At 42.7% G+C, this 22,464-nt stretch overlaps 1 protein-coding gene across 2 annotated transcripts in view; it reads left to right on the plus strand.

Moving 5' to 3' along the window:
• SARNP (SAP domain containing ribonucleoprotein) overlaps positions 1-22,464 on the plus strand; it is a 159,673-nt gene that overhangs the window by 110,444 nt on the left and 26,765 nt on the right. The window lies entirely within an intron of this gene.

A 22,464-nucleotide genomic window follows, 5' to 3' on the forward strand; every position in this document is an offset into this window, starting at 1 on the left:
CAAAGATGTCCATAGGCTTCTCTTCCACTATCTCTCCACTCTCTTCCGTCCCACCCTCCACCGGTTGCCAATCCATAGGCTCTTCTACAATCCTCTCCTCCAGCTGCCCCTCATCCACCTGATTGATCTTTCTCAGAGCCTCCTCCCTCCCCTTAGCATCCCGGGACTGGTAGTGCGAATAACTCTTCCTGGCTGTATTTCCTGCAAGGGCTGCTGGGAATTGTAGTCCTTGGGTCTCCATGTTCTCTCTGAGGAGGCTGACCAGCTGCTTTCTCTAACCTGTTTGATCCTTGGGGACCAGAATCTAAGGGCTCTGCCCTCCTGTGTGGGTTCAGGACACCCTAAAGGAGACCTTCTCCCTCCTGCCTTAGCTGTTTCCCACTCCATGCCCCTGAACTCTTCACAACATATGTTAATTGAATGCAAACGCACTCTCCAATTTTGGAATGAAGTTTGGCAAATAATATCAGACGTCTTGCAAAACTTTCTGCAAGCAAAATTATATTTGGATCCCTGACTTTGGAAAATCCGACAGACATATATACTTCTAAATTACGATACTTTAATTACAATAGCTCTTAAAATGGTATTATCCACTTGGAAAGATAATACTAAACTCAATTCTTTCGTCTGGTGGCATCCCAGAATACAAATTCACATTTGAAACTTCTCTTGCCATCAAGTTTAAAACCTCTCAACAAACTGACAAAGTCTGGTTACCTATTAAACACTACTTGGCACAAGAAAGGACTCACTCAGTTACATGATGATTATATCCAATTATACTTTTTACTTCATAGTCTGGATCTCATCTTACATGTATGTCAATGCCACTTATTGCTGTATTACTATAACATATGTAGTTGTAATCTTTAAACAAGGAAAAGGTCTAATAATACTACAAGAACATAAGCACTGTCATACTGGGAAAAGAACAATGGTCCATCAAGCCCAGCATCCTGTCTCCAACAGCAGCCAATCCAGGCTTCAAGAACCCGGCAACTCCCCCCCCCCCCCCCCCCCCCCTCCCCCCAAATACTACAAGAACATAAGCACTGTCATACTGGGAAAAGAACAATGGTCCATCAAGCCCAGCATCCTGTCTCCAACAGCAGCCAATCCAGGCTTCAAGAACCCGGCAACTCCCCCCCCCCCCCCCCCCCCCAAAAAAAAAAAAAAAAATTAATAATGTTCAATGGACTTTCCCTCGGAAATCTGTTCAAACCCCCTTTAAACTCCGTAAGACCAGCTGCTGTCACTACATTCTCTGGCAACGAGTTCCAGAGTCCAACTACACGCTGAATAAAGAAAATCTTTCTCCTGTTTATTTTAAATCTACCATATTCTAGCTTCATCTTGTGTCAGTAGTAGAGCAGACAGATGTGAAGTGTTTGTTTACACTTTCAAACAACAATGGAACCAGGGGACTACTACTACTACTATAAATCATTTCTATAGCGCTACCAGTCGTACGCAGCGCTTCACAATTGAACATGAAGAAAAGACAGTCCCTGCTCAAAAGAGCTTACAATCTAAATCAGGACAGACAGGACCGATAAGGGTAGGACAGACAGAAGGACACATAGGGAAAAGGGACTATTGAAGAGAGGAAGACAAGATAAAGGTTACGAGCAAGTGACAAGTTAGGAGTCAAAAGCAGCATCAAACAGGTAGGCCTTTAGCCAGGATTTGAAGGCGGCCAGGGATGGAGCTAGACGTAACGGCTCAGGAAGCCCATTCCAGGCATCAGGTGCGGTGAGAGAAAAGGAGCGCTCATTATCTTGTAGACTTCTATCATATCACCCCTCAGCCGCCTTTTCTCCAAACTGAAGAGCCCTAACCTTCTCAGCCTTTCCTCATAGGGAAGTTATTCCATCCCTTTTATCATTTTCGTCGCCCTTCTCTGCACCTTCTCCAGTTCCTTTATATCTTTCTTGAGATACGGCGACCAGAATTGGACACAATATTCGAGGTGCGGTCGCACCATGGAGCGATACAACGGCATTATAACATCCTCGTGTTTGTTTTCCATCCCTTTCCTAATAATACCCAACATTCTGTGCGCTTTCTTAGCCGCCGCAGCACACTGAGCAGAAGTTTTTAACGTCTTATCCACGATGACTCCCAGATCCCTTTCTAGGTCTGTGACTCCTAACGCGGAACCTTGCATGACATAGCTGTAATTCGGGTTCCTCTTACCCACATACATCACTTTGCACTTGTCAACATTGAACTTCATCAGCCACTTGGACGCCAATCTCCCAGTCTTGTGAGGTCCTCCTGTAATCTTTCACACTCCTCCTGCGACTTGACAACCCTGAATAACTTTGTGTCGTCTGCGAATTTAATTACCTCACTCATTACTCCCATCTCTAGGTCATTTATAAATATGTTAAAAAGCATCAGTCCAGCACAGAACCCTGTGGGACCCCACTAACTACCCTTCTCCATTGAGAATACTGACCATTCAATCCTACTCTCTGCTTCCTATCTTTCAACCAGTTCTTAATCCATAGTAATACCCTACCTCCGATCCCATGGCTCTCCAGTTTCCTCTGGAGTCTTTCATGAGGCACTTTGTCAAACACCTTTAGAAAATCCAGAAACACAATATCCACCGGCTCCCCATTGTCCACATGTTTGTTCACCCCCTCAAAAAAATGCAGTAGATTGGTGAGGCAAGACTTCCCTTCACTAAATCCGTGTTGACTTGGTCTCATCAGCCCATGTTTTTGTATGTGCTCTGTAATTTTATTCTTAATAATAATAGCCTCTACCATTTTGCCCGGTACCGACTTCAGACTCACCGGTCTATAATTTCCCGGATCTCCTCTGGAACCTTTTTAAAAAATCAGCGTAACATTGGCTACCCTCCAGTCTTCCGGTACCACACCTGATTTTAGTGATAGATTGCATATTACTAATAGTAGCTCTACAAGTTCATTTTTCAGTTCTCTTAATACTCTGGGATGAATACCATCTGGTCTAGGTGATTTACTACTCTTCAGTTTGCAGAACTGAGCCATTACATCCTCTAAGTTTACAGAGAATTCATTTAGTTTCTCTGACTCGCCTGCTTCAAATATCCTTTCCGGCACCGGTGTCCCACCCAAATCCTCCTCGGTGAAGACCGAAGCAAAGAATTCCTTTAATTTCTCCACTACGGCTTTGTCATCCCTGATTGCCCCTTTAACACCATTTTCGTCCAACGGCCCAACCGATTCTTTAGCTGGCTTCCTGCTTTTTAATGTATCTAAAAAAAATTTTTACTATGTATTTTCGCTTCTAACTTTTTTTTTCAAAGTCCTTTTTAGCCCTCCTTATCTCCGCTTTACATTTGGCTTGGCATTCCTTATGTTTTATCTTGTTGTTTTCAGTTGGTTCTCTTCCCCACTTTCTGAAGGATTGTTTTTTGGCTCTTTTTTTTTTTTCTTTTTTTTTAATTTACGCAATACAGGTTGTAATCACAAAGTACATATTATAAAACCAGGCGTGCATTCCAAACCTAATAAACATGTTATACGTCCCTAGTTCATGGCACTCTTTATTTTGGTGACATCCTGTATTGTATTTTCTTATGAGTAATTTGATCCCCCCCATCCAAACTACCTTTCATTCCTTCAGACTCTCTCCATTCCCAGTCTCATCATTCGAACCCCCCCCCAATGCAGTCCTGTATTCTCCTTCCTCATCTCTTCCCTCTCTCCTTTCTTCTTAGGTGATCGCATTTAAGCAGTCTGTCCACAGCTTGGTATATTGCTTATTGTCTGGTCTGATGGTTTTAGAATAGATTCGCCTCTCATGTGTGCCAACTTCCCTCATCTTTGTTCTCCATACCGCTCCTAATGCACCCTCTTCAGAGATCCAAACATGTAGAATAGTTTTCCTGACCAGCAGGAGTGAGATATACACCAACCTCCTGTAAGGTTGTGACAGGCCTTGTGCTACTAATAAGGATTGATCCCCCAACAGTAAAGTTGCATAGTCCCATTCTATCGTTTTCTGTATGACAGTATTAAGTACCTGAATGGCGTCATCCCACAGCACTAGAGCCGGGCACTCTAAAAAGGAGTGAAGCAGTGCCCCCCCCCCCTGCATTTATTGCATCTGTCATCTTCCCAGAGTCCCAAATGTACCCCCCCCCCTTCGCCTTAGAAATGTATGCTCTATGTAAAATCTGGTATTGCGTCTCCTGCAAGTCAGCCGCCTTAACCATTTCATATAATGTTGAAAATAACATCCTAAACGTTTGGGTAGTATAGGTGGCACCCAAGTCCCCGTTCCATTTATTTGCCAGTGTATCCATCTCTTCCATCTGCCTGTTCATATTTAGGACCTTGTACCAAGTCGATAAGCCATTGAGTTGGTATGGGATCTTAAGGAGAATCTTATCTAGGGGACCCCAAGTCCATGCCTCCCCATGTTCTGCCCTCAATGAGGACCAGTTATGTCTAACCTGAAGATATTGCAGCATATCGGCGTTTGTCAGATCCCACTTCTCCTTTGCCTGTTCAAAAGTATCAAAAATGTCCAGGTCAGGCGTTAATAGCTGCCCCAAGATCCTGCATCCCTCTCTCTCCAAATAATAAAGGCCGATCGTCCCATCCCGGGCTGGAATGCCTCATTACCCACTATGCTCAGAAAGGGTGAGGCGTCTGGCGACCTCTGTTGTTTTCCCCTCCACCACACCCATGCTCTCCTGATTGGCTTCAGGAAACCTCATCTGCTAGTAATGTTGGGGTTACCACTCTAGCTCCTGTGTATTAAGCTTATGAACGACCATGGTCGGCTCCAACTCTCCAACCCCCCCTTTGGCTTATACCGGTTCTGCTCAATTATCCCTTCATAAATAAAACGCATCAAAGCTGCCACGTTATATATGCGCAAATCAGGGAGGCCCAACCCACCCATCTCCTTCTTTAGCAAGAGCTTGACATATCCTATCCTGGCCCCTTTCCCACACCAAATGAAAGACCTGATAATCGACCGAAACAGGCGTTCATCTTTTCTTAGCATCCAAATGGGGGCTGCTTGTAATGGGTATAAAATCTTAGGTAATAAGATCATCTTAACCAGAGCAACTCTGCCCATTAGGGAAAGCGGCAGCTCCTTCCATTTGTCACACAGTTGCCTAATTCTTTCTACCTGATCAGTCACATTTCTCTTATAAAAAATTTTTTGGCTTGTGCTGAGAAACACCCCTAAGTATCTCATCGCTCCCCTAGCTTGTGTGATAGGTAACCCCTCCATCCCCGGGTCCCCCTCTATCCCTGATAACGGTAGTAATTCCGATTTAGTACAGTTAACTCTCAGCCCTGATAGGTTTCCAAATTCCCCTATCAACTCTAAAGCCCTTGGTAAGTCTCTGCGGGCATTCGCCACATAAAGCAAAATGTCATCTGCAGAGAGGTTTGATCGAAACTCTCTGTTCCTCACCCTGATCCCCCTTATATTTGCGCTACTTCGGATTTTTATGGCCAATGGTTCAATCGCCAGCAGAAGAAGAAGTGGGGAGAGGGGACACCCCTGTCTGGTACCCCTTCCTAACAGGAACCTATTAGTGAGCTTCCCATTTACCATTATCTGTGTCGTGGGGAGTCTATAAAGGGCTTCAATCCATGAGACCAGCGCTCCTGATATTCCATATCTTCCCAGTCTCAAATAGGGCCATGAGATACTATCAAAGGCCTTTTCCATATCCAACCCTACAATGGCTTCTAACCCTCCCTCTTCCCTACACTCTTGGATAGCCATCAGGGCTCGCATGATGTTCATGGAGCCATAACGACCCGGGACAAAGCCTACTTGATCTTCATTGATCAGCTCGGGCAATACCTGATTTATACGTCTGACCAATATAGCTGCGAGTAGTTTAACGTCTTGGTTTAGCAGAGAGCTTGGGTGGTATGAGCCCACTTGGCTTTGGCAAGAGTATTATATGGGCCATATTTTGTACGGTCAGTCCCTCTTCTACTAGCCCATTAAACCATGCCCCCCAGCGGCGGTGCCACCAAATCACTGAGGATACGATAATATTCGGGTCCAAAACCATCTGGTCCCGGCGCCTTAGTGAGTTTCAGCATTTTAATACCTAGCCTTATCTCTTTTTTTTTTTTTTCTGTCACAGGCCCATTTAGGGTGCCCAATTGTTCCCCCGTCAGCCTTGGTATCCTTAGCCCTTGAAAAAACTCTTCATACTTATCTGCGTCGAGAGCCTGGGCTTTATATAATGAACTATAGTATTAGACAAATTGCTGCCTAATCTGCAAGGCCTCTGCTCTTTTGCAACCACCACCCAGACATGCATGCCATATTCCTCCCTGGAATTCGATGCTTTCACCTTACTCCTCTCGCCCTCCTTGTGCCCCATATGCCACACACACTAAGAGTACTACTCCTCCCGACTCCCCCGCCCCATTCGCCCTTCTCATGCATTTCCTCCGTCCCCACCTCCCTCCCCTCTCCTTTACCATATTTACCTCCCACATCTTTCACCTACCCGGTTCAGCCCAAGAAGTCCCGAGCCCCCCCCTCCCCCTCATGGTTCAACATTACTCGTACTTACTTATTACAGGTTTATGTGTCAGGGTTATCAACGCCCCAGAACTATTGAAATTGCCCAACTTCAAATGCGGGCCCATAACACGAACTATAGAGAACCTGCCAGAGTTTCTTCTCTATTTATTTTATTTTTGTTACATTTGTACCCCGTGCTTTCCCACGCATGGCAGGCTTAATGCGGCTTTCATGGGGCAATGGAGGGTTAAGTGACTTGCCCAGAGTCACAAGGAGCTGCCTGTGCCTAAAGTGGGAATCAAACTCAGTTCCCCAGGACCAAAGTCCACCACCTTAACCACTAGGCCACTCCTCCTATCACTTCATTTGTTCTTCTTCCATTCTCTCTGACCTGTTGCACAGTAGCCCTTGTTCAGACCTCCAGGAGTGTTCACAAGATAGATAATCGCTGCACCTCTCCCTGTGGTCTGTCTTTGGTCTCCGGTTCCCGATCCAAACAAAAAGAAAATCACAAATACTATGCCTGGCGCCATCGCTCCTAGTTCACAGAGCCTCATCTGCTCCACTCCCCCATTCAAGCATCATTCTACCAGGTGCTGCGCCAGTTTCCTCTGCTCTTACACCGTTGCTGTTCTGCTGAGCTCTCACTGCTCCGGTCCTTGGGGACCCGACCCACTCTTTTTATTGTAGTTGTCCAAATATTCTCGTGCCGCAGTCGCATCACTAAGAATAGTTTTTCCTTCGGCTCAGATTTTCAGCTTGGCCGGGTACACTAGGGCAAATCGGATCCCTTTTTTGTAAAGTGCTGAGCATTTGGGGGCCATGGCTTTCCTCAACAGCACGACCCCCGTCGAATCGTTAAACAGTAGCAAGCGATGGCCTTCGTACTGGAGCGTTTCCTTGGCTCTAGAAGCTTTCAAGATCTTCTCCTTTGTCTGCCAGTTTACAAAGTGCGCAATCGCCGTGCGGGGTCCGTTAGTGTCTTCCCTCCGGGTTCCCACTCAATGTGCCCGATCGCAGCTGAAGAGGCCCCCTTCCTCCTCCAATCTCAGATGTTCAGGGAGCCACTTAGCGAAAAATTTCATAAAGGTCTTTGGCACTGTTTCAGGCAGTCCTATGACCTTTAAATTGTTCCGGCGTGAACGATTCTCCTGTTCCTCGACCCATTCTCACATCTCCGCCAGCTCCTTTTGGAGTGCCGCCAACTGCGGGGCAGCACTCTGGGCCTCTTCTTTTCTAGCAGAAAGCTGGTGCTCCACTTCAGCTATGCGCGCCGAGTGTGAATCAAATTTCTCATTTATTTCATCTACCGCCGATTGTAGTTTATTTAGCTTGTCTTCCAGTGTGGCAGAGACTGAGCGTGAGATCTCCTGTGCCCATTCAGTAGTCAGAGTTGGTAATGCGTTCTGCACATTTTGTTGTGGCTGGTCCTCGAGGGGTTTGTCGATTTTCTATGGGTTCTAGGGGGCATACCTCGCCTGAGCCCCCTAAAATGTACACCAGACAATTCCTGGTACTTTTATAGCCCACTCCACTCGTTCCTCCGTATTTTAGTCCTGTAATATAGCAGATTTTGGCAGGGTAGGTCCGGAGCCTCTCCTTCTCGCTGCCTCTCAGGTAGCAGGCATTACGTGACTCCCTGTTTTTTGACTCTAATGGCTTCCTTTATCTTACTGTTTAGCCACGCCGGCTGACGTTTGGTCTTTTTTCCTCTTTTTCTAATGTTCTCCCTTCTCCTCGTTCATCTCCCTCTTTCTACAACCTCTCCCCTTACCTTTATTTTCTTTACATTTTTTTTTATTTTGCCTTCGAGATCAACGCTTCTTTCTATCCTTATATTTGATAAGAGTATTATTTAATCTACAGCATAGTCTGACAGAAGGATAGTTGACAGTTGTAATATTCTTTATATGCTTTCTTTTGTATCTTGAACAGTTAAAAATCAATAAAACCTCTTTGAAAATAAAATAGAAAAGGTTCAAAGAAGAGCAACCAAAATGATAAAAGGATTGGTAGCACGGAATTTTACTACTGTTTGGGTTTCTGCCAGGTACTTAAGACCTGGATTGGCTACTGTTGGAGACAGGATACTGGGCTAGATGCACCATTGGTCTGACCCTGTAATTCAGTTCTTATGTTCTTAGGACAAATCATGTAATTTTGTGTTCATTACTTCACTTTTTCCTTCCTAGCAATCGAGTAAACATAAATTATTTTTGGGTGAATAGGTAGGAGGAAATGCCTTCTTATTTTCTTACTTATTGTGCAAGATCACGTGCTGCAAGCCTGCTGTTTATTGATAGTCTTCAATTTAAGAACGCATTATGCATATGGTATTTTTTTTCTTGTGATAAACATTAGTTTATTCCATTTTAAGAATTCTACAACAAATTAATAGAATTTATATAGGATGAGGCAAGTGTTTGTAATGATCCATCTAACATTTCCAGTGGCCTGAGTTGTAGTTTTGATACCTTAAATTTTTAGCCATCTATTGTAGAAGTAGTAGTAGAAGTCAAAATGCCAGGAAATATCACAGCTGTAGGAGACATATTCCTACAGGAGTTCTTTATCCCATCCCCATTAAAGCAATTTCTCCTCTAAACCATGCACCTCTAATGCAAACATAACTGTGGGAGTAAGTATTATATATTATAACCTTCTGCAGCAGCTGGGTGGCTTTATTGGGTATTTGCCCTTTTGGAAAGAGGGAAGACCATCCTTCTCCATTGTTGTGAAGGGGAAATGGGTTCAGAAAATGCAAGTGTTCTGGGGCAGCCTGACCCTTTTCTAACCTTGTTCTAGATAAGATTGTATGCATTTTATTTTCTAGTAGCAGTGGGTTTAATTGGAGAAAGCGCCCCAGGGTTAACCAGGAGCCAAGAGAATTTCAGTGTGGGTGTACAACAAGAACTGTTGTCAGGCAGTGAGAAAATTTTGTGTAAACGGGGTAAAGTGAAGAATGTGAAAGCCTTGAAAGAAAACTAGGGAAAAATGCTAGTTTCACCAGCAAACAGCAGATATCTTTTGGCAGCATTGTCAGAAGGCTAGGTTAATGGCTGACATAGCAAGGGTGGCCCATGATAATGAATGCAGAGTGCAGCAGCCCTGAGGTCCCATTCACCAGATTAATGGACTTTTTCAATTAGAATAATTACAAAATATGTATACAAAAAGAAACCATTTGAGCTTAAGTTTGGGCTCAGTGAGGCGTCCTCCATTTTAATGCCAGTCTTCTGCCAACTCGTGCAGTGACTTAATACCCCCCCCCCCCCCCCCCCCCCCAAAATCAAATTCCCACAAGGGTTGGGGAGGGAGGGGGTTGGAGTTGAGAAGCAGTGCTTTTGGCAAGAAGAGCTTGTATTATATGCTCACTGTGCCAAGGAGAAATAGAATTTGAATTTGAGCCAAACTACTGCAATACCATAGGGATTTGTAAGGCTTATGTTTCAGGTTAATTTAGGGCAGACCACTACCTTTTAATACCTTTCTTGTGTGTATTTCTGTTAGAACTCACTAATTCAATAATTATTTTACAGAAATATGCACAATTAATTTATTTTTCCCCTTTTAACTTTGTGGTGTCAAAATGTTTTTTTTACTGCACTTAAAATTTACAATAGCTTTTGTCTTGAACACATCCGATCATTTTTGAAGTAAGGTAGCCCCATTTTTCTGCAGCACAGAGGTCTGTGCACACTGGTCTGTGCACAAGAGGAGGTCAGTGTTGCACACTAAATAAAACAACTCATCTGGAGGGGATGGAGCATACAGGTTCTGCTAGTGTAGGAATACTGACTAGCAGATTATTTGAGTGTAACAGTGAGTGCACAGCTGATGAGCAAATATAGAATTGACAGCTTAATATTTGTAAATGTTCTGTGCTTTGTGTTAAAACGTGAGCTCTCGTCATCATCAAACCTGCATGACTGGAAGATGGGGAATGGACACATGAGGCAGAAATTGACCGAATAAATTTAAAAACAGGGTGATGGGTGACAGCTGGGCGCTCTGCATGGGATTGTATCCCAGAACAAAACAAGCAATTGCTGTCATGCCGTTTCCTGGGGTATGAAATTGGAAGGCCTCCGTTACCCTTGAGTGTTTGCTAACCTTTACCTTTTGAAAGGTCAAAGCCATGTCATCATTAATCTAGCGTCTGTTGTGAGCCTGCAGCTTTTTATCCTCACATCAGTCATGGTTACAGCAATACTCTGACCAGAAGGCCCTATTAATAAACGTTTTCATTTTTTTTTGTCACTTCAACTTGTGCTCTCCTCTCCGCCTGCTTTTTTCAGTAACAGTTTTATAATGTGTAAGAGGGTGGTTTAGAAACTGCTGCTAGTTCATCGTGGTGGTGTTTACTGTGCATACAAAGCCAGTAGTTCTCTCCCTGTATGCTGTTGGACTTACATAGAAAGCATTAAAAAAAACAAAAACACGATCAACTTTGATCCTATAATGTTATCAATAGAAATCAAACAAAATAAAACATTAAGTTATGTCCAATAAAAAAGGTATCATCTTATTTTCTTTTCCATGTTTTATTTTGTTTGATTTCTATTGATAACCTTAAGAGTGGACTAACACGGCTACCACACTCCTATCCTATAATGTGAAATTGAATAAGCCACTCTGAGCCAGATGAAGGGCCATTCAGCATCCTGTCTCAGAATGTGACCAGTCTGGGTTATAAGTACTTGGCAGATCCCCAAAATTATACTTGCTTTTTGTAGCTCATTTCCAGAAATAAGTGATTACTTTCCCAAATCTATCTGGCTAAGAATTTTTTAATGGCCTTTTCCTCCAGGAGCTTGTCCAAACCTCTTGAATCCATGTCCTCTGCGCACAAAAGAGTAGCGGGACTTGGGTGTGATTGTATGTGATGATTTTAAGGTGGCCAAATAAAAGGTGGCAACAAAAGCTAGGATGCTTGAGTGCATAGCAAGAGGAATGGCCATCAGGAAAAAGGAGGTAACGATGCCTCTGTATAAGACTCTGGTGAGACATCATTTAGAATATTGCATACAATTCTGGAGACTACACCTTCAAAAAGATATAAACAGGATGGAGTCAGTCCAACGGGAAGCTACTAAAATGGTCAGTGGTCTTCATCATAAAGTGTATGGGGATAGAGTTATAGATCTCCATATGTATACTTTGGATGAAAGGTAGGAGAGGGGAGATATGGTAGAGATGCTTAAATACCTCCACGACATAAATGCACAGGTGGCAAGTCTCTTCCAATTGACGGGAAGCTGTGCAGCGAGAGGGCGTAGGATGAAGGTGAAAAGGAAGAAACTCGGAAGTAACCTAAGGAAATACTTCTTCATGGAAAGGGTGATGAATTTGAGGAACGGCCTCCTGGTGGATATGATGGAGATGAAAGAAAGCTTGGGATAAGTACATAGGATTTCTAAGGAAGAGAAAGGGATGATAGGTGGTATGAATGGGCAGACTGGATATGCCATATGGTCTTTATCTGCGTTCATTTTTCTGTGTTGCTAAGAGATTTCACAGCTTGGTTGTACTGTGCATGAAGAAATATTATGATGTGACATGAAGCAACCAGCAGACTAAAAACATCTTATTTTGTTTTGAAAGCTTGAACTACTATCCCTTATTTCTGTGCTTCTTAACCCAGTTCCTCAGGGCATACCCAGCCAGTTGTTTTCAGAATATCCACATGAATATATATGAGAGAGATTTGCATGCCCTGCCTCCTTGGTATGCAGATCTATCCATAACATTTTTATGATCAATACCCTGAAAACCTTACTGGCAGGGTGTGCCTTGAGGACTTGGTTAAGAAACAGTGCCTTATTTAACTGTTCTGCTCATGCTTATGGTTTTATAAAAAATGTATTTATTTATTTATTGCATTTGTATCCCACATTTTCCCACCGTATGGCAGGTTCAATGTGGCTTACATACAGTGAAACCTCGGTTTTCATCGATAATCTGTCCGAAAACAATTGGCAAAATCCAAAATCGATGAAAACCGAGGCAATTAACGAGGACGCCCAAAATCGGGAGAAGGACGTCCATCTTCCGATACAAGTTGGGAGATGGGTGTCCTTTTTTGACGAAATCCGAGGCAACCAACGAAAACAGACACACATTTCTCGTCGAAAAAATCAATGAAATCCTAAACCGACGAAAACCAACGTCAAAACCGAGGTACTACTGTATTGCTAAAAAGTCGGTTACAAAATTTAGATTTGTAGAAGTCTAGTACATAATACAGAAGTACAATAAACGCTTAGGTTGATATATTAGCATATTGTGAGAGAGGTTAATATTATTGTTTTCCATTTCTGAATGTTTTGTGATGTATGGTGGTGTGGGATTAGGCAGATCCAGGGGCGAAAGACTTCTTGAAAAGATGTGTTTTCGGGGGTTATTCTGAATTCTAGGTAGTTTTCTGTGAGTTTCAGGTCTTTGGGTAATGAGTTCCAAAGTTGTGTGCCTATAAAGGAGAGGCTGGTGGCATGTGAAGATTTGTAATTTATACCTTTGTAATTGGGGTAGTGAAGGGTTAGGTAGGTTCTTGCTGTTCTCGTCACATTTCTTAATGATAGATTGATAAATTCCGTCATGTAATCTGGTTTGAGTCCGTAGATGATTCTGTGGACTATTGTGCAGATTTTGAATGTTATGCGAGCGTTAATTGGAAGCCAATGTAAGCTTCTTAGTAGGGGTTTTGCGCTTTCAAAGCGTGTTTTTCCGAAGACAAGTCTGGCAGCTGTGTTTTGTGCTGTCTGTAGTTGTCTTATGATTTGATCCTTGCAGCCTACTTAAATACTATTGCAGTAGTCTACATGGGTTAGCACCATAGTTTGGATCACGTTGCAGAACGAATCCCTAGGAAAGTAAGGTTTTATATGTTTGAGCTTCCACATAGTGTGGAACATTTTCTTGGTCGTGTTCTTGGCTTTCTAGCGTTAGGTTGCACTCAATTGTTATGCCTAAGATTTTCAAGGGTTCTGAGATTGGGAGGGATGAACCCTGTGTGTTAATTCCCGAGGGGGGAACATTATTGTATTGGGTCGAAAGAATGAGACATTGGGTTTTATCTCTGTTGAGTTCTAACTTGAATGGCGATGCCCAGGATTCCATGATGTTCATGCTGTTTGTTATTTCCTTGGTGATTTCTGTGGGGTTCTTTTTGAAGGGAATATAGATGGTGATGTCATCTGCATAGAGAAATGGATTGAGGCCTTGTTTGGATAGAGATTTAGCCAGTGGTGTCATCATTAGGTTGAATAATATAGGTGAGAGCGGTGGTACTCCACATTCCGCTTTCCAAGGTGGAGATATATCTGAGTTTGATTTGACTTGGTATGTTCTAGATGTCAGAAATCCCTTGATCCAGGAGAGTACTTTTCCTGTAATTCCTATCTTGTCGAGGATTCTCAGTAGTATGTGGTGGTCGACCATATCGAATGCGCTTGATAGGTCAAATAGGAGGATGTTTTTACCCCTTGCCTATTTCCTGCTTGAATCTGGTTAGGAGTGTGGTTAGTATTGTTTCTGTACCGTGCTGAGGTCTGAAGCCAGATTGAGATTTGTGCAGTAGGTTCAAATCAGTGAGGTATTCTGTTAGCATCCATACCCCTAACAACCAAATTGACAGAAGGCATAGTCGCCAAACAACTATCTGTCTATAATTCGAGCTGTCTTTTTTTTTTTTTTTTTGTCTTTTGGAATGGGAGTTAGTAGGATATTTCCTCTGTCCTGTGGGAATAGGCCTTTTTTGAATAGATAATTAAGGTGGTCGGTGAGTTCTGTGATGTATTGATTTGGGGGGGGGGGGGGGTTCATTATATAGTTGAGGCAGGTATCTAGTTATCAGTGGGCAGAGGAGCATTTTCTGAGTGCTTGAGCTATTATTTCGATGCTTAGATGAGTGAAGTTATTCCAAATACGGTCTACCAGATATTGCCTTGAGTTTGGATCTAGTTCATGTATGAAGGTTTCTGGATTAATATTTCCCTGATGCAGATCCTTGCGTAGATTGGTAATTTTTTCTTCAGAGTATTTGGCAAGATTGTCTGCATGTGGGAGGTTTGCATTTGGTGTAGTTACCGTTTTGGTGTTAAGTAAGTTGTTTATTAGTTTGTATAATTTCTTTGTGTCTTTGTAATCTGTGCCTATTCTCTGTAGAAGTTTCTTTTGGATTGTCTTATTTTATATTTGTATTTTGTTTGAGTTTCTTTCCAGGCCTTTAGTGATTGTTCGTTTTTGGGGTTTTTTCCAGTTTCGTTCTAATTTTCTAGTTTGCGTTTTTAGAATTTTTAGTTCTTCATTAAACAAGAGCGTTTTTGTGCTGATTTTGTACGTATAGGCGCTATTTTGTTGAGGATTTTGTCGTATTGTTCGTCCCAAACAGTGAAGAAGTCAGTTGAATCGGTTTTTGGTGGCCAGTGGTTATCGGATATTTCTTGCCAAAATGTTTTGGGGTCTATTTTACCTCTTGTTTTATATAAGGCCCATTGATGCATTTGGGAAAGACCTTTCTTCTTCCAGCATAAGGTCATAGTTAAAGTGGTCAGACCAAGGTACGCTTTTCCATTGCTGTTTTATTACCGTAAAGGTTCGGTCACTGGATAGTTTGTATGTTAATAGATCCAGTGCATGGCCTTTTATGTGTGTGGGGTTGACTTGTGGCCAGTGGAAGTTCCACATTTGTAAGAACTCTTTGCATTCTAGTGTGTCATTTGAGGTTGTGTGCTCTAGGTAAAGATTTTTATCTCCTATTATTACGTTAGGATTTGCGAGGCATGTGTTTTGATATAAAGTCCACGAAGAGGGGTCACATGACGCAATGCTCCAGGGAGGACGCTGAAGCTTGCTCCTCCGAGCCCTGGCGATCCCCTTAGCCATTAAAAGCGGCAAGCAACAGTAGAATTTCAAGCACCACGATCTCCCAGTACGAGGAGTCACGGCTGTTGAGACAGAAGCTATAAGACAAGGAAAATGACAGCGCGAACGGCCCAGAAAGAGAAGGTACGAGGGAGACTGGCCGAGGACAAAATGGTGGCACCTTCGAGTCCCGCGGGGCCTTCCATATCGTCGGCCTGGGTCACAGAAATCACCACCGAGATGACAGTGGTGCTAGAGGAGTTGCTGGAAAGACGGCTCTCACCGATCGATAATAAATTGGGACGAATGCAGGCTCAATTAGAAGAGCTTACAAAAGATTGTGGGGCCTTCCAGGTGTGCACAGCAGAGGTGGAGGACCGAGTTCAGGTGGTGGAGGACTTACAGCTAACTGTGCAAATAAAAATAACAGCGCTAGAAGATAAGTTAGAAGACCTGGAAAACAGGTCCCGCAGGAACAACTTGCGCTTGGTGGGTCTCCCGGAGCTAATCCCGGACAATAACCTCGAGGAGTTCCTGGAACGCTGGATAACAAAGGAAGTAAAGTTACCGGAGGGCAGCGGGCCCCTGAGAGTAGAACGTGCACATCGGCTGGGGCAGAAGCAGACGCCGCAAGCGAAGCCCAGAGTGGTCATAATGAGGATCTTAAATTATGTGCACAAACAAGCAATTGTACAGGCAACGAGAGGGGGCAAAATGCTGCAATGTGAAAACCAGAAGGCCTTGTGCTTCCAGGACTACTCAGCAGGAGTGGCGGCTCAACGCAAGGCTTTCTCTCCTGTTTATTCAAAGCTATTTGCGCTAAAAATTAAGTTTGTTCTTCTCTACCCAGCAAAGCTGAGGATTACAAATAATGGGACAACGCGAATCTGTACAACAGTGGAAGAGGCTCGGGAATATCTACAGTGCCTGGAAAAGCCAACGGGAGCAGAGTGACATCATAGGCAGGATGCCAGCCAGGATTAATCAATTGTTTGGACAAATTGGTGATGGAGAAGAAGGAAAGGTGGTGGACAATGTCTGATATACATTTGCATTGTGAAGAAGATTGTGGCCCCCTTTGAGGATAACTAGTGTCTGAATCGAGAGCCTGATCAGAAGCCTAGACGCTTAGAAGAACAAATATGGGGTCTGGACAATGGTAAATAAGGGATAAGGGGAAGATAAGCGAGAGGAGATGTGTTAAGGAAGGGGGGAATGGAGGGAGGATGGGTGAGGGAGATGACAGAGACAGAGGCCGGTTATGGGGAGTTCAGTTAAGGTCTGGGGATAGCTTGGGGGGGGGGGGCATTAGACGTGACTGTTCCAATGTGGCAACAATATTAATTAATGGGAGGGAGACTGAGCCAGTGCGGCTATGTAGGGGAATGAGACAGGGCTGCCCGTTGTCTCCACTGCTCTTTGTGCTGTCAATGGACCCTTTAATTAGGGACATAATGGAAAACCCAGAAGTGCAGGGAGTCCAGATAGGATCTCAATGTTTCAAAGTAACCCACAAAACTCATTGCAGGTGCTTTTGGATACTTCTAAAGAGTATGGGGATTTTGCGGGATTTAAGTTGAATTATGAGAAATCAGAAGCCCTGCTGTTGTCGCTGCATATTAAAAGTCAATGGGAGGGGGAGTTTCTGTTTAAGTGGGCTACTGACTCGTTTAAATATCTGGTGATCTATCTAAACATGGAGCTGAAAAGGTTATACGGGCTAAATGTATATGGAGAGAGTGGTGGATACTTGGAATTCCCTCCCGCAGAAGGAGGTGGAGATGAAAACGGTAACGGAATTCAAAAATGTGTGGGATAAACATAATGGATCCTCAGAAGCTTAGCGGAGATTGGGAGGCAGGGCTAGTACTGGGCAGACTTCTTCGGTCTGTTCCCAGAAAATGGTAGATACATATCAAGGTCAGGTATACATATAAAGTAGCGCATATGAGTTTATCTTGTTGGGCAGACTGGATGGACCATACAGGTTTCTTTCTGCCGTCACCTACTTCGTTACTATGTATAGAAATAAGTAGTAGTAGTAGCTTAACGCCCTTGAATGTTTTTCACATTCTACTGTTTAAAAAAACACAATTGAAAATGCATTAAAATAGGAGTTTATTTTACTCAATTGCTTCCAGTGTTAAGAACAATTATAGAAACATTCAACAGGAAATAAGAACGTAAGTGTTGCCATACTGGGACAGACCGAAGGTCCATCAAGCCCAGTATCCTGTTTCCAACAGTGACCAATCCAGGTCACAAGTACCTGGCAAGATCACACAACAATAAAACAGGTAAAACAGATTTTATGCTACTTAACCTAGAAATAAGCAGTGGATTTTCCTAAGTCCATCTTAATAATGGCTTATGGACTTTTCTTTTAGGAAACTAGCCAAACCTTTTTTTAAACCCTGCTAAGCTAACTGTTTTTACCACATTTGCTGGTTATTTATTTATTTAGATTTTACTCACACCTTTTTCAGTAGTAGCTCAAGGTGAGTTAGATTCAGGTACACTGGCTATTTCTCTGTCCCAGGAGGGCTCACAATCTAAGTTTGTACCTGAGGCAATGGGGAGGGTTAAGTGACTTGCCCAAGATCACAAGGAGCAGCAGTGGGATTTGAACCGGCACCTCTGGATTTCAAGACCAGTGCTCTAACCACTAGGCCGCTCCTCCATTCCAAATGAATTCCAAAGTTTAATTACACGTTGAGTGAAGTAATATTTTCTCTGGTTCATTTTAAATTTACTGCTTAGTAGCTTAGTTACGTGCCCCTTAGTTCTAGTATTTTTGGAAAGAGTAAACAAGCAGTTTACTTCTACCTGTTCCTCCAAAAAGTCTTGATTGCATAATTTTTCACACCTCTTTATTCAGTGTAGGACCCTTTTGCAGCAGTAACAGCCATGAGTCATCTACCAACTTTGCACTGCATGATAGTGCAATTTTTGCCTTTTTTTTTTTTTTTTTTGCATAATAGCTGAAACTCTTTTTAGGTTGGCTGAGGTTTGTCTGTGGCCTGTGGTCTTAAATTCTTGCCATGTATTTTGTATTGGATTCAATGGGGCTACTCGGGAGCATTCACTTTATTCTTATTGAGCTGCTCTATTTATTTTTATGCTTTGGATCATTGTTCTACCGAAAATGGGATCATCTCCCTGGTCCAAGATCTGTGGCAGGTGAGAACAGGTTTTCTCCAAAGTCTGTGTGGACTTTGCACCATTCAACTTTCCCTTAAACGTCACAAGCCTTCCTGAACCACTGCTACAAAGCATCCTTACAACATAATGCTTCTACCTGCATACTTTACTATATAGGGATGGTGTTAGCAGGATGATGTGGTGCAATTTTATGCAATACAAATTGTGTAGCACTGAAACCAATAAATATTGCTTTGGTCTCATCAAACCACAAAACTTTCTACCTGCCTGTAGTGTCCCTAAGTGTGTGCTTACAATAGTTGGAGGCATATCTTATGCCAGTGGTTCTCAAGCCTATCCTGGAGGAACCCCAGGATTTCTGGATATTTGCAATGAATGTTCATGCGAAAGATTTGCATTCAGTGGAAAAGGTACATGCAGATCTCTCATGAATAATTACGTGTATTCTGTTTCCAACTGTGGCCAAGCTAGGTCACAAGTACCTGGCAGAAACCCAAATCATCTCCATGCTACCAATCCCAGGGCAAGCAGTCTATTGACTTTTCCTCCAGGAACTTGTCTAAACCTTTTTTAAACCCAGATACGCTAACCACTGTTACTACATCCTCTGGCAGAGTTCCAGAGCTTAACTATTCATTGAGTGAAAAAATATTTCCTCCTATTTGTTTTAAAAGTATTTCCATGCAACTTCCTTGAGTGTCCCCTAGTCTTTGTACTTTTGGTACGAGTAAAAATCAATTTACTTGTTCTACACCACTCAGGATTTTGTAGACCTCAATCATTTCTCCCCTCATTGATCTCTTTTCCAGGCAGAAGAACCCTAACTTCTTTAGCCTTTCCTCAAGAGAGGCATTCCATCCCCTTTTTCATTTTGGTTGCTCTTCTTTGAACCTTTTGTAATTCTGCTATATCTTTTTTGAGATACGGTGACCAGAACTGAACGCAGTATTCAAGGTGAGGTCGCACTGTGGAGCGATAGAGGCATTATAGTATTTTTGGTCTTATTCACCATCCCTTTCCTAATAATTCCTAGCATCCTGTTTGCTTTTTTTTCTCCCGCCGCCGCACATTGAGCAGAAGATTTCAGAGTATTATCTACAATTACACCTAGATCTTTTCTTGGCTGCGACCCCCCCCCCCCCCCCCCCCATGTGGTCTCTAGCATCAGGTAACTGTGATTAGGACTATTCTTTCCGATGTGCATCACCTTGCATTTGTCTACTTTAAATTTAATCTGCATTTGGATGCCCAGTCTTCCAATTTCCTAAGGTCTTCCTGCAATGTATCATAGTCCATACGTGTTTCTAACAACCTTGAATAGTTTTGTGTCATCTGCAAATTATTCACCTCACTCATCGTTCCAATTTCCATATCATTTATAAATATGTTAAATAGCACCGGTCCGAGTACAGATTCCTGTGACATTCCACTGTTCACCCCTCTCCATTGAGAGAAATGACCATTTAAACCCTATCCTCTGTTTTCTGTCCAATAACCAATTCCTAATCCACACCAGAACATTGCCTCCTATCCCATGACTAATTTTCTCTGGAGTCTCTTATGAGGAACTTTATCAAAAGCTTTCTGAAAATCTAGATACACTACATCAACTGCTCACCTTCATCCATATGTTTATTTATGCCTTCAAAGAAATGAAGCAAATCGATGAGGTAAGACTTCCCTTGGCTGAACCCATGTTGACTCTGTCCCATTAAACCATGTTGTCTATGTGTGCCATAATTTTATAATAGTTTCCACTATATTGCCAGGCACTGACGTCAGGCTTACCGGTCTGTAATTTCCTGGATCACCCCTGGAACCCTTTTTAAAAATCGTCATCATATTGGCCACCCTCCAATCTTCAGGTCTAAGGATTATTTTAACGACAGGTTACATATTACTAGCAGTAGATCAGCAATTTTATGCTTGAGTTCTTTGAATACCCTTGGATGTATGCCATCCGGTCCTGGTGATTTACTACTCTCTACATCTCTTTACTACTCAGTACATCTTCCAGGTTCACCGAGATTTCTTTCGGTTCCTAACCATTTCCCGTACAGGCATATCTCATACATCTTCTTCCATAAAGACCGAAGCAAAGAATTCATTCAGTTTCTGCGCTATGGCCTTGCCCTCCCTGAGCGCCCCGTTTGCTCCTTTGTGATCTAATGATTCAGTTGATTCCCTTGCCTTCCCTTCTGCTTCTGATGTACCTGAAAAAGTTGTTACTGTGAGTTTTTAGCCTGTGCGGCAAGTTTCTTTTCCTAGTCTCTTTTAGCCTTCTTTATTAATGGTTTGCATTTGACTTGCCAGTACTTAATGTTGCTTCTTATTTTCTTCATTTGGTTCCTTTTTCCATTCTTTGAAGGGCATTCTTTCGGCTGTAATAGCCTCTTTCACTTCACCTTTTAACAATCTGGCTGTCGTTTTCTCTTCTTTCCACCTTTGCAAATATGTATTTATTTATTTATTTGTTGCATTTGTATCCCACATTTTCCCACCTATTTGCAGGTTCAATCTGGCTTACATTGTACCGTGATGGTGATCGCCATATCCGGTAGAGAAATACAGAGTGGTGATTGCGTTAAAGTTCATAAGTAGTCTAGGAGGAAGAATTAAGTATTGTCCAGTTCTGGTATAAGTTTCGTTGTGTTGTAGGGGTCAGGTGTTTAGGTTGGATTGTTGTGGTATGCCTTTTTGAACAAGTTGGTTTTTAGTGATTTCCGAAAGATTGTTAGGTCATGCGTTGCTTTCATAGCGTTGGTAGCACATTCCAGAGTTGTGTGCTTATGTAGGAGAAGCTGGATGCATATGTTGATTTATATTTTAGACCTTTGCAGCTTGGGTAGTGGAGATTTAGGTATGTGCGTGCTGTCTTTTTTGTGTTTCTGGTTGATAAGTCTATAAGGTCTACCATGTAGCTTGGGACCTCACTGTGAATGATTTTGTGAGCCAGGGTGCAAATTTTGCACGCAATTCGTTCTTTGATTGGGAGTCAATATAGTGTTTCATTTAGGGGTTTGGCACTTTTGTATCTTGTTTTTCCGAATAGGAGTCTGGCTGCGGTGTTTTGGGCAGTTTGGAGTTTCTTAATTTGTTCTTTGCATCCGGCGTAGATTGCATTGCAGTAGTCTAGGTGACTTAACACCATTGATTATACCAGGCTGCGGAATATCTCTCTCGGGGGGGAAAAAGGTTTTACTCGCTTAAGTTTCCACATTGAGTAGAACATTTTCTTTATTGTGATTTTTGCTTGGTTTTCTAGTGTAAGGGTTCGGTCGATGGTGACTCCAAGGATTTTCAGGTTGTGTGATACAGGAAGAGTGTAATCTGGGGTGCTTATAATAGTGGGTTTATTCGTATTGTATTGTGATGAGGCAATGTATCTTTTCTGCGTTAAGTTTTAGTTGGAATGCATCCGCCCATGAGGTCATGATTTGCAGGCTAAGTTCAATTTTGTTTATAATTTCTGTTAGGTCATGTTTAAATGGGATGTATATCGTGACATTGTCGGCGTAGATGTAGGGGTTGAGGCCTTGGTTGGATAGGGATATGTGGAGTGCATCTGGTCTGGGCTTCCAAGATGTTATTTTTTTTAATAACGTCCATGACTGATTTAGTGTCCTAACGTTTGCAGCTGATCCTTTTAGCTTCTTTTTAACCATTTCCTTATTTTATTATAGTTGCCCTTTTGACAGTTAAATACAGCTGCAGTAGATTTCCTGTTATGATCTTTGTTTCTGAGGAGACCCAACACCACCACCTCTCTCACTATGCTGTGCACGCCACCAAGGACCAGATCTAAAATGGCTCTCCCTCTTGTCAGTTCCTAGACCGGTTGATCCAAGAAGCAGTTGTTTATTACATCTGGAAATTTTATCTCCCTGGCACTCCATTTATCCAGTCAATATTGGGTTAATT

Source organism: Microcaecilia unicolor, chromosome 3 (genome assembly GCF_901765095.1).
Source record: "Microcaecilia unicolor chromosome 3, aMicUni1.1, whole genome shotgun sequence".
NCBI classification, from domain to species: Eukaryota; Metazoa; Chordata; class Amphibia; order Gymnophiona; family Siphonopidae; genus Microcaecilia; species Microcaecilia unicolor.